Below are 10,852 nucleotides of genomic sequence, written 5' to 3'. Positions count from 1 at the left end.
GGCTTTCCAGTTTTCCCTGCACCATTTATTGAAGAGGCTTTCCTTTCTCCACTGTATGTTTTTCGCTTTTTTTGTTGAAAATTATTTGCCATTATAAATATGGGTTTACTTCCAGACTCTCGATTCTGTTCCACTGGTCCGCGTGTCTGTTTTGCTGACCCTGACCCCACTTTTGGACCTACCCTTTTATTTGTACTGTCTTCCCTCATTTTACTCAGCCCTGACTATCCAGGAAACAAAATAGCAATCTCTGTCCTCAGTCTCTTTTCTCATTCCAAGAGAAAACTCAGCTCAAAAGCTATAATAGGACTAAATTTCAATAATGAAAGATGCTGTGCTCAGTGCTTGACTCCTGCTCGTAAGTGACCCCTGTCCCAGGCTGATGTGGACAGTGGCTGTCAAGGACTACATGTTTGTGTCCTTCCAAAATTCATGCATTAAAGCCCTAATTCCCAGTGCATTTGTGTTTGGAGATGGGATCTCTAAGGAAGTAGTTAAGGCTAAATCAAGTCATAAGTGTGGGGCCCTGGTCCAATAAGATTAATTTTCGTATAAGAAGAGACACCAGAGAGCCCTCTTTCTCTTTCCTTCTCTATTTCTCCCTCACTCTCCCTCTTCATCACTTTCTATCTGCACCCCCTCCACTGCCCACACCCTCCCACCCTATGAATGAGGATTAGCAAGAAGGCAGCTGTCCGCAAGACAGAAGAGTTCTCTGAGCAGAAACCATATCAGTTGGAACCTTGATCTTAAACTTATCTCCAAAACTCTGAGAAAATAAATTACTGTTGTTTAAGTCACCCAGGCTAAGGAGTTTGGTTATGGCATCTCCAACAGACTAATGGAATGGCGTAGCACCTCCTCAGAGATGGAGATAGTCATCACATAAGATTCTCTGTCAGGTACAGATGGTATCAGCCTTGGCCATCCTAGAAGCCTGCAGCGAAAAAAACTATTGCTGACCTTCATGTTTGGAGGGATGGTATTTGCTCCCATAAGTAACAAACGTGACTGGAAATCCTAAGGTAAGACTGCCTTTTTAAAAAACATTTAAAATTTTTTTCAATTATAGTTGGCATCCAATATTATATTAGTTTCAGCTGGACAAATAGTGATTAGACATTTATATAACTTATGAAACAATCATCCCAATATATCAAGGACCTACCTGACACCATACATAATTATTACAATACTATTGACTATATCCCTTATGCTATACTTTACATCCCCCTGACTATTTTGTAACTACCAATTTGTGCTTCTTAATCCCTTCCCCTCTTTCACTCACCCTCCCAAACCCCTCCCATCCGGCAACCCTCAGAATGTTCCTTGTATCTATGAGTTTGTTTCTGTTTTGTTTATTTTGTTCCTTAGATTCCACATGTAAATGGAATTATATGGCATTTGTCATTCTCTGACTTACTACACTCAGCACAACATCCATGTTGTTGCAGATGACAAGATTTCATTCATTCATGCATTCATTATGGCTGAGTAATATTCCATTGTATATATGTAACACCTCTTCTTTATCCATTCATCCAACGCCCAGCTTTCCTCCATATCTTAGCTATTTAAAATAATACCTGCAATGAACATATGGATTCACATGTCACTTCAAATAGTGTTTTGGGTTTCTTCAGATAAATACCTAGAAGTGGGATTATTGGATCCTTCTTTTTCTCTTGTTATAGCCTTTATTTTAAAGTCTATTCTGTCTGGTATAAGTATTGCTACCCCAGGATTTTTTTTTTTTTAATTTCCATTTTTTTCGAAATATCTTTTTCCATCTCTTTACTTTCAGTCTATGTGTGTCTTTCGATTTGAAGTGAGTCTCCTGGAGGCAATATATGTCAGGGGGTAAGACTGCATTTTTAATGTGACTCCTGGGTAATGACTGTCCTTGTGTCTGCTTAGCTTATGTTATGGCAGATGCTCAAGACTCATGACACAACTATTGGACACATTGAGAATTGTCATGACATCTTACAGATGGGACACAGATGGTCAGTAACTTTCACCAAGGCTAGAAAACCTGTGGGTGATCAGGAAAGAAACACAAGGGATGGGAAATTGAATTCTGCTTTTCTGTTTGAGCCTTGGGTGCCTTTTTTTGGCAGCAAAGTAGAGAACTTATTTTGCTACCATTACGCCCATCAGAGTCTGTGGTTCTCCATAATACTCTTCCCCACCTCATTCGTTCACCCGCAGCCTGTGCTAAGTGTGTGATTGATTGGTCCCTTCCCTTTGAGAACAGCTCAGGGGGAGTTTACACAGATAGTAGAAAGAGAATGAGACTTGCATGCATTGGGCTAATTGTGATTTTTTTTTTTTACAGTAATCTGTGACATCTTGATTGATTTCTTCTTTTTTTAGCGCTCTGATTGTTACTGCTTACTGAGAATACTCATTTCTTCCATTTTTTTTCTCTTTTCTGTTTTCCGTCTCCCAAATGAACATTCCCAAAGAGATCTTTGACTCCAAATATATTGTAAGCTTATTAGGTATTGTTTATAAAGTACGATACGTTGAAGTCTAATTACTTGTATTGTTAAAGCGTAACGGTGGGGACACCATTCTAGTTATTCATTTTAAATAAATTCAGAGGAGCTTGAGGTTTGTCCTCCTCTATGACTTTTCAAATGTTAAGTGAGTAAGCAAGTAGATATCCTGTCTTGGAACACAGTGTTAGAATTTGTGTGATGGAAACACTGTGCATGGACCCTCTCCGTTTCCACTCCAGCAATTCTGTTGTTAGTACATCTATCTAACACGTCAATGTTTTAACAATTGGTGCTCTGGAGGTGTTTGCCAATTTCCATGTTGTAAACACTCCATGACCTACTCCAAGTGACCAGTACATTGTTGCCGAATATAGAGTTGGGAAGAGATGCATGCAATTGGCTTTCAGGCTCCTGCACGATATGTATACAAGCCCTAAATATTTCATAGAAAAGAAGAAGTAACCCTCTGCACCTGATCTTTGATTAGAGCCCTGCCCCTAAGGGTTCCTTGTCCCTTAAAATTCATCTTTGTTACCTAACCCTACATCTCTGGTACATACACTAGCTCCCCAAACATGATGGGAAAAAAATATAACACAGCAAAATCTGACAGTCATCCTACATCTTTCTTCCCTTAGGTTACATCCCTCACCTCTATAATTCAAAAATAATATTGTGCCACAGAGAACCATTTCCACCATGGCTATGTGATCTGGTTTACTCATTAAACACTGATAAATATAACTTTGTGCTTCAGTGGAAAATGAAATGACATTGGTGAATAGCGATACATCATAAATTTGGTTTATACAAAATAGAAAAAAGATCAAGAGAGACTTATAGTTGCTTGCTAATGTCAAAAAAAATTTTTAAAGGGTTCAAAGCATCCAGAATATGGTACATCCCATGGCCAGTGGTGCCAGCAGGCCAGTGGTTCTGTCACCAGAGCAGCTGTGCCCTGTGGTATCAGGGATGGTAGCTGGCCTCTCTAGATTTATGCCTACTTCTCAACATTCCCCAAAATTCTGTGGGCTGCCTGCTAGCCTTCAGATAAACTTCTTTTCTGCTAAGTTGAACAAAATTGGCTTTTGCTTGCAACTAAGAGTTCAGGTTCTAAAACTAGACAGCTGTGGTTTAAACCCCAGGTGTCCCATCTACGCACCTATGTCCTTAAGCAAATTTCTCTCTACGGCTCAGGTTCCTCAATGGTAAAAGTGGAATAATACCTCTCATGGAATTATTATGAGGGTTAAATGAGTTAATACCCAAAAGCCCTTAGAATAGTGCCTGGCACATAGTAAGCCCTTAATAACTGTTAGCTGGGTACATTTTAGCAAAAACTGGTTGACGTCAACCAGTCCCAAATACAAAGAAGTAACAGCCATGAAACCATTGCTTTTTATGGCACATATTTTACATTTTCTCAGACATAAGAAACCTCGTCATAGTATAACAGCTTCAAACTTGATACAGAGCAGAGAATATGTATTTAGTTTTTCCATGGTAATCAGCAGTTTAGAACTTGATCACTCTTTAAATCCAGCATCTGTTAATGCTTAAAGCAATTCATAGCTTTCCTTGGAGTACATATTTTGGACAAAGACAACAACAAACAGAAGTGCCCAAATGGGCTCACTAGCTGTTTTGTGTAAAATGAAATGATTTGAACAAAATCTCTATATGAACTGTGTGTATACTTATTCAGTTCTGTATTAACAAAACTTTTTATTATCCTTCTCTAAAAGTCCTCTGATATTTGCCTTTTCAAATTCTGGAATGGCTATGCTAATTTTACTGTCAGATTCTTGTTTCCTTCTTAGCAAAATTCACTGTTTTGCTTTAGTGTTCGAAATGTTTTTTTAATGTTTCCAACATCTTTAACACATGGGCAAATTTTAAAACTCTGGCTTTTTACTTTCTTTCTGTTCACTTTATTAAAAAAATAGGAAAGGAGGAACCCCTTGCATCTTCTAAAGTATATTTTACAATTATCAAATTGGCTGCTTGCTTTTCTATGAACAATTCATTTATTCATTCAACAAATAGGCACAGATTCTTATCTTAAATAAGACTGGGGTAGATGCCAGGGATATTTTAGTGAATAGGGCATGACCCCATCCTCAAAGAGTTTACTGTTCAGTAGGAAGAGAAACAGAGAAGCAGGCAGTTCTAAGAGTCCCCTGACCAGAGGTAAATTCATGGTGCTATGAGTGCACAACAGAGAGCACCCAACCCAAACTCAGGGAGTCAGGAAAGGATTGTCACAGGAAATGACATTTAGCTGAGAGGTATACAATACATATGAGTTAGCCTTATGAAGAATAGTGTTTTTTATTTTAATCTGCTTGTGAAAGGGTACAATACTAAACTATATCATGCTAGAAATATATTTTATGAGTCTTTTTAAAAAAAAAAGACAATTACAATTTTTAATCTCCTATAAACATTCAATTTCCTTTGACAAGCAAGATGGAAATATAGCAGATTCCAAAATTAAGAACTTTACATGTACTTACAGCATAAACTGTACTTCTAATTTCAACATACTTTATAAACACGTCTTAGGCAGCTTAGGCTGCTATAACAAATACCATAGACTGGGGGGCTTGAACAACGAACATTTCTTTCTCACAGTTCTGGAGACTGGAAGTCTGATATCAGGGTGTCAGCATGGTGGAGTTCTTGGTGAAGGCTCTTCTCCTGGCTTGCAGAAGGCTCTTCCTTGCTGTGTCCTCACATGGTGGAGAGAGAGAGCTATGTCTCCTCATTCTCTGATAAGGGCACCAATTTCATCACGGGGGCTTCACCCTCATGACTTTGCCTAAATATAATTACCTTCCAAAGGCCCAAGCCCAAATACCATCACCATGGGGATGAGGGCTTCAACATAGATTTTGGAAGGACACAAACATTCAGTTCATAGCACTATTGTATTGTGTAGTTATTTTCTTTTATTGTGTAGTTATTCTTATATTTTATTTTTCCTATGTGAATAGATAAGTTCATTTTAGCCACGTGGTTCCTTAGGAGTGAATTGAATTCATTAAGAATGAAAATGAATTTTTAGGCCCAATAAACATAATAAACTACAAGGCAGATTCTTTAACTCACATTGAAAGTTCATATATAAAATTAAAACATATGGTTTTTTTAATTACAAACTAGAGGTAACAAAATTATTTTCTATTTTTGCACACACGTTATTTCTGCATTATATATAGTGGCTATTGTGAAAGAATAACATCCATGAGGAAATACCACATCCACAGCTTATGTTTGTTTTGAAACATTATGTTACATTTTTCAATTTTAATGTGCTAAAACATGATACATTAAAATTGTCAACTTTCATCAAACTTGCCTCTCCCTTCTTCCTATTATACATTTCACTGGCTAAACCCCAATCTAAGTCAACCTTCTCAGCCACAAATAGTCAAAAATATTGTTTCCACTAACTTGACTATCGACACTTTATTCATTGCCACAGAATTCCAAAGGCTTTTAATACTGCTCATTAACCCTGTTTCCCTAGTAAGTTTAATATTCTCCTCTGATGACTGTTTTAAATCTCCCCTCTTCCTAAGCATCCCAAACTCTCTTACACTCCTTATTTTCAGCTGATGAGATGATCTTGCCTTATTTTCATTGAAGTAACAGAAATATGGCAGAAATAAATCTCACAATCATAAATGCAGGTGTGAGAAAATACTTATCTTTCTATAACTGAGCTGAGTTTGAGCTGTAACTCTTAGTGCACGGATGGCAGAAAATTGAATTCCAGGTTCTTCAATCACTTCAGGATTTTCTCAGTACTTTCAAACTCATTCTATTCAGGAATGTTGTCACTCATTTATTCTTCCCAAGGTGGCACCTAAGATCCAGGCGATTTACATAATGTAATCAGGAAGAGGCATATATTCCAGTTCTGAATGCTGAAAGACCTGGAAAGGATGACCAACCTAGTAGCAATTTTGATCCAAAAATAGCGTTTTCTATTAAAAGATACCAGGAATTCTAAATTCAGGACTACATGGTTTTTACTTAATCTTTCAATATGAAATTTGTTTCTCCTTTTATACCACAAAGCCTGGTTGGTGAATAGTGGAAATGAAGAATTAGAATTTCACATAATTACTCATTTGATTTATTCTAACTGACACACAAAGCAATTTAAGATTAATGATATCAATATCTTCAGCAATAGGATTATGAAAATACTTTAAAATTATTTTTACAAGAGCTCATCCCATTTTTTCACAGTTGTATTATTTCTCTATAGTCAGATCATAAAGTTATTACACACTTTACTCTTTCTGTTTTATTTCACAATTAGTGTTTATTTGTTATATAAGCATATGTTTAGAGCTTACCACTAGTTTTAAGATAATGTCTCTCCTATAATTTTGGTTGTCTGAAACACATTTTCCAATTTCTTAAGGAAGGACTCATGGGAACAGTATTTTCTGAGGCCTTAAATTTTGATCACAGTTTGTCTGTAGCTTTTAATACTTGTAAGCAATTTTGGCTGGACATAAAAACCAAGGTCCACATCTTCTTTCCTTGAGCATCTCAAATATGTTATTCACTTTTCTTATAGCATAAAGCATTGCTATCAAAAATTTTGACAATATGATTTTATGTCTCTCTAGTAAGTGACCTAGTCTTTTGCTAGGTGCCCAAAGAAATTCTTTGAAGTCCAATAATTTTATTAGAATATATTTCAATAATTGGTCATTGTGAGTTAGGTTTTTCCAGGATTGCACTATGCCTTTTCAATATGTAGTATCAATTTTATTATTGTTGTCATATAGGGTATGATGACACTTTTTTCTTTTTTATTTCTTTTCTTTCTTTCTTTATCTATTTATTTGTTGTGGTTCTTATTGTTTGTTTTTTTCCCTTGATTTGTTTTTCCTTCTCAGAGCCTCCTATTATATATTTGTTGGGTCTTCTTTGCCTGCCTTCTATATTTGTCATTTTTTGCTAATCTTCTTTAACCTCTTTATTCTTTAAATTTTTACTTTAAATTTTTACTTTTTTAATCTTAAGTTTTTCTTAAAGCATTACCTGTTCTATTTATACATTTTATTTCTTCTCGCTTAGACTGTATTTCAAAAATAAACAACTATCTTTTATTTTTTATTCTTTCTTGAGTTCTATCTCTTCATTCCCCAGTTTTTCTTCTGATCTATTCTGTTCTTCTAGATATTAATCATTTTCTTAAAGTATTTTATATTGTTTTAATATATCAGTTTATATTTTTAATCTATTTTGAAGACATGTCTTTCTTGTTTGCTTTCATTGTTTTTAGAAATGTTATCTTGTACTTTCTTTTAATTTCTTATAAAAACATCATATGGAATTTGACCTTAATCCATTTATATTGTTCATCTTTACATGAAATTAATGTTCCCGATTAACTTTTTCAACTTCATGGATCTAGAATTTCCACTTCTGTCATTTTTGTGATGTGTGTGAAAATATGATGACTTACTTTCTGAGGTTTCTTGGCCTCTGTTTCTTTTTCCTATTTTTATCCAAACCTTCCTTTTTCCTTTGACTATATTGACCCTCTCCTGATCAGTTTTTGGTTGCCAAGAATTTCACCTCACTGTGGGGTATTGTCCTGGAAGAGATCTTTTGCTAGTTTTTACTGTTCGAGGGTCCAGACCACTTCAGCAACTTAAGACATTATTATCATTGACCTGCCATTGTAGTGTGAAAATGCTTTTAGTTTTAGCTGCTTTTCTCAAATTGTCTTGCATGGGTTTCAAGTAAGAATCTATGATTATTTTGGAGTTATGAAGTCTGTCAATTACCTCACTACTTTTTTCTGCTTTCCTCTTCATAAATGCCGATTTCGTGCGGGTGTTAAAGCTGTCATGCTGGAATCCACTTGTATTTTGGGATTCATGAAGTTGCCTTTTCACTTAGTTTTGTTGAAGGTGTTGTCCATGGATTTTTGTTTTTACTATCCTAATTGCTGTGTGTTTTTTATGGGAGGAGGGGGATTTGGGAAGATTTTTTAAAAGGAGCTTCTTCCACAGTATTTGTCCCAACTTCTCCCAGTACAATTTTTTAAAACTGTAACCAAAAAATGTTAGGCTCTGGCTTATAACCTTTTAAAGACTTTGTATTGTATTTAGAATAAAAGGCAAAGTCCTCACCGTGACCCAAAAGAACATACATAATCTGGCCTCTGCTTACCTCTCTGGTCCATTTTACACTCATTTCCCCATATTCTCAATACTGCAGATTTCACTGGCCTTTTATATTTCTTGAATAAACCAAGTTTGTTCCCACCTTAGGGTTTTTCACCTGCAGTTTCCTTTGCCTAGAAAGCTCTTTACTCAAACCTTCTCATGGTTGAATCATTCTCATCCTTTAGCTGTCAGTCCAATTGTCATTTCTTAGGAAAAAAAGTCCCTAAATACCTAAATTATCACTTCCTTTCCCATTGCGGTCATTCTTCATCACATCGCCAGTTCGTTTCCTTCATAACATTTATCCAACTTTACCTTATTTATTTGTTTAGTTATTTATGTCCTTATCCCTGTATTGACATAGCATATACTGTGATGAATCTCCAAAAATCCTCTTTAGAAATGAAAGACTTAGTGCCCTAGTTAAAGGAAGTACCTCCAGAAGAACAGTCTTCCCTGTCAGATCTCTTCCGGAAGTGCATTGCCAACCCTTCAGCCATCTCATCTTCAGTGCTCCCTATGAGGCCGGCTCCATCAAGGCTCCACTGATCCTATATCACAGCCCTACTTAGTTAGCCTCTGTCATGAGCCTTTCCACTGCCAGTATGATGGAAGCATGAACAGATTTGTGATAGTCACAGGGACAGGGGGTTTGCATGAGCCTAGCAACATGGCATCCCACTTACCAAGTCTGGTCTGGCTACTGCTACAGTCAATAATTCAATTTTCCAGTAACAAAAACTAACACCAATTCTCCAGTAAAACATTATCTTCCAGAAGACCATTTATATGCTAAATCAGACCTATATATGGCGTCATGTCCTGATCGTTGGAATACAGGATTTATGAGCCAGTGGATGAAGGCAGGAGTGGCCCTACTTACCATCACTCTCAGAGACCCACTCAGGGAATCTGTGCTTCTTGTTTCCACAGTTCTGTGCTCTGTGGGCTTGGAGATTCTAATTCACAAAGAGAGATACTCGGACCAAGTGACACATCAATAGTCTCACTAATCTCTAAGCTATGACTGTTGTCTAGGCATTTTCATCTTCAGGTATCAAGGGATCAGGAGAAAAGAAACAGTTATTATCTTGTTAGGGATAATTGACCTTATCATTAGATAAGGCTGCTCTTACACAATGAGAGCCGGCAAGAGAGTGTTTGACACATAGTGATCCACTCCGGCATCTCTTAGTAGTCCCCTGTCTAGGTTTGATGGTTAATAATCACATGTAGTAACGCTGGCATGAGGGGGGCATGGTCAACAGCTCAGAACCCTCGGTGATGAGGGTCTGGGTCACACTGTCAGGTAAGCCACTGACCAACAGAGACCAGCAGAGATGGGAATGTCAAATAGATAGAGAGGAAAGGATTCAATGAGTTTCAGCTCTAAATCCAACACCAGATGCGGTTCTCCTTTTGCTTACAAGTTTCTTCCAAGACAAGAGGCCTGATGGATTCCCAAAGAGCTGCTCATGGAACTTAGATTAAAAAGTGTATTCAAGGTCCATATAGGATAGACAGCTATGGATGCTCTGATATATTGCCCAGATTTTCCTTTAGGAACGAAAGACTTATTCCTCCAGTTGCTGGAAGTGTTGTTAGCAGACAGCCTCCTGTTGTCAGCCTCTTTAAAAAGTGACTCAGCTAAAAAGAGTTGTCTAACTTAAAATCATACTCCCTTTCCAAGGCAATCCACATGCAGCGACTGATTATTGCGAGTGTATAAGGGCCCAGCCCCATTTATCCTCCTTAATGAACTTCCTGCATGAAGATCACTGTTTCAGAGTCTCCTTCCAGGAACCCAACCTGCAACAGTTAGAATGGCCCTTGACTTCATGTGATAGAGGGCATATCACCAAAGCTAAACCAAGTAGGCATTTACATATCTCTGCATAAGTGATTGTCTCCATGCTGGACTAGATTCCTTCTAGCTGCCTGCGACATCACTTTCATGTTCTAGGTGAGAAGACGGGTGGAGAGGGGAAAGCAAAAGACAAAAGAGCATGCCTTTTTAAACGTTTAAAGAAGTCTTATCTAGCGACATTACTTTTTAATGGCCAGATGGGTCACTTTGCCATTCTTAGCTGCAAGTAAGATGAAGCAGATATTTTCAATGGGGTATTCTGTTGCTCTGAACTA

This window comes from Pteropus vampyrus, unplaced genomic scaffold, assembly GCF_000151845.1.
Source record: "Pteropus vampyrus isolate Shadow unplaced genomic scaffold, Pvam_2.0 Scaffold24, whole genome shotgun sequence".
In the NCBI taxonomy this organism is placed as follows: Eukaryota; Metazoa; Chordata; class Mammalia; order Chiroptera; family Pteropodidae; genus Pteropus; species Pteropus vampyrus.
The sequence above is the reverse complement of the archived record's forward strand: the minus strand, read 5'-3'. Positions refer to the sequence as shown.